This window comes from Apteryx rowi, unplaced genomic scaffold, assembly GCF_003343035.1.
Source record: "Apteryx rowi isolate R43461 unplaced genomic scaffold, aptRow1 scaffold_13, whole genome shotgun sequence".
Lineage (NCBI taxonomy): Eukaryota > Metazoa > Chordata > Aves > Apterygiformes > Apterygidae > Apteryx > Apteryx rowi.
Window position 1 is genome coordinate 3,921,511 of NW_020447530.1, and position 2,354 is coordinate 3,923,864.

Sequence of the window (2,354 nt, forward strand, 5' to 3'; positions counted from 1 at the left end):
TCCCAGTGTATCTCCTCTGTAACTCTTTTCCAAGGGAATTAAATTGCATGTCTTCAGTAGTTGAAGTGTAACTCTTCCTCTGGTATAGTGAGTGTATTTACAAACAGCCTGTGAGTCAGTTTGAATCCTGTACCTTACATACCAAAACATGGCAACCTTTCCCTCATTTAATTATTCATTTAATTATTGCTCAGAATGCGGTAACTAAAGTCATTAAAGGTGTTTGCATACACCTCACTTAAAATGCCATCCCTCTTATGCTAGAAGGATAACTCCTATGCTAAATGTCACTTTACCAGCAAAAGCATCTTAAGTGTCTTTTAAAGACAATCATCATCTGCCCTTTGCCCATAGAGGTGGCGAAAGTGATAGCAGTTGACATATAGAAGTTCTGGTTCCAGCTTTGGGGGTGGGGGAGAAAGAGACACTTCCTTTCCAAGTTCTCTCTCTATAGGGACTGAAACAGTCCCATATACTAAAGGTTAGCTTTGAACCGGTGCTGCTTTAGGCGTGTGGTGTACCTAATACTTCTGGAGCTCCAAATAGTGCTTTGCCTTGACTCTTGCTTACAAGGTTGGAATTTGGCCTTATGCTGGTTGGCTTTGTGTTCCCTGGGAACTGACTGCTGCAGCTGTTGGAGTAATCATTCAAACACAAATAAAAACCTACAGTGGAGGCTAAGGCGTTCTTTAGGCCATCTGTCACAATGCATTATTTCTGTTTTCTAATCGGTTCCGCACACAGTCGTGTGTTCGGGGATTGACTTTCCGTATTGTGCAACTTACCTAAATGTTAGACTGGAACAGCAGTGTTCTAGACTTCTGGCTACTTCTAATTATCCTAATTTGATTACTCTGGGCATGCTCAGCTGACAGACAAATACATTAGATTAACTCTAGACTTGCCAGGAAACACAGTTTTAATAGGCATGGCTGCATTTCAGTCCCCATCACTACACCATGAGACAAAACAGAGATAGCTCAAGGTATAGAATAATTAGGATGGGACAGGCAGCAATATTTTGGTATGTTTATATAAGCTGATGGCCATTACAGATTCTTTTTATTTTTTTCCTGACTAGTAGGAAATTTTTCTATCATGATTGTGTCAGGAGTATAAGATGCAAATTTCAGTTTTAGTTTTCCATAAAGCGCTTTTGAGTGCAGCTCGTGTAGGGCTGCTGGGTCTGGGTGCTACTGCTCATGTACTTGGAAACTATTAGAAAATTCAAAAAAAGTCAGTCTCTAAGCTCTGCAGTGATATAAAAATTGAGCTGAGCTTATTACAATACTTTGGAGAAGGGTGAGAGATCACACAACTGTTCATTGATGCACTGGAACTGGTTATAACAAATTTTTGAAGTTTAAACCATGTTACAAATACCATCCTTATTCTGGAGGCCAACGACAGGTATGAACCACTTTTTACTGTTTTACTATTTACTTGAGTACTCTTCAGGGGGAGATGAGCAAACAAGCAAAACGTTTGAATAGTTTGGGAGTAATGTCTTAAAAGTCCAGGGGAGCGCAGGGTCCTGTTGTGCCAGCTGATGTCAAAAAGCAGAGAAATGGGTTCCTGCCCGAAGAACATCCCTGACAGCAGCGAGAGATTTGGTAAGCGTATGTAAGGACAGCCAGAGGGAAACTGCAGCGACCTCGTTGCCTGGCCAGATAAGCTGTTTGCATGTCTATAAAGTGGTTTTTCTGTCTGATGTTTGTTTTTTCATGGTTGCCAGTGAGGTCGGAGTTTTGTGCGCAGGGAGGTGGATGAGCTCGTTAATATTTACAGAGAGAGTAAGCGCTAGTTAGAAAATGGGCCCGTTTTCAGCGTCTGCTAAAATTTGACCAGGCAGAGGCAGACACCATCTTCGTGATGGCACGCGGGCAACGGTGGGTGAAACAGCAGCTGGTCACAAAAAATGCAAAGGGTTTGTTAAACAAGAAGACGGAGATTAAAAAAAAAAAAATCGTGGCCTTGCTAATTTGTGAGCAGCGTTTCACATAGGTAAAGCGCGTGTGACGAGCCTGGAGCGGTGCGAGCGTCCCCGAGCTGGGTTTTTGAGAGGAATCTCTGGGCAAAAAGAGCCGCGCTGGAGCCCGGTCCCGGCCTGAGGGGAGGCTCTCCCACAGGAGCCCCTCCACAGCCGGGGGGAGGCGCGACAGCAGCAAAACGGGCTTCTCAAAGAAAAAAAAAAAGATCTGTAAGTTTTCATTTCGATTCTAATGACTGAATTAGTGAATTCAGAGCGTTGATGACCCCTTTTGCCCGGACAAGAGGTGGGGGGACAGCGCGCTGCGGGGGGCGACGCCGCGGGGGCAGAATGCGCCTCGCCACAGCAGGGAGCGCGACGACCG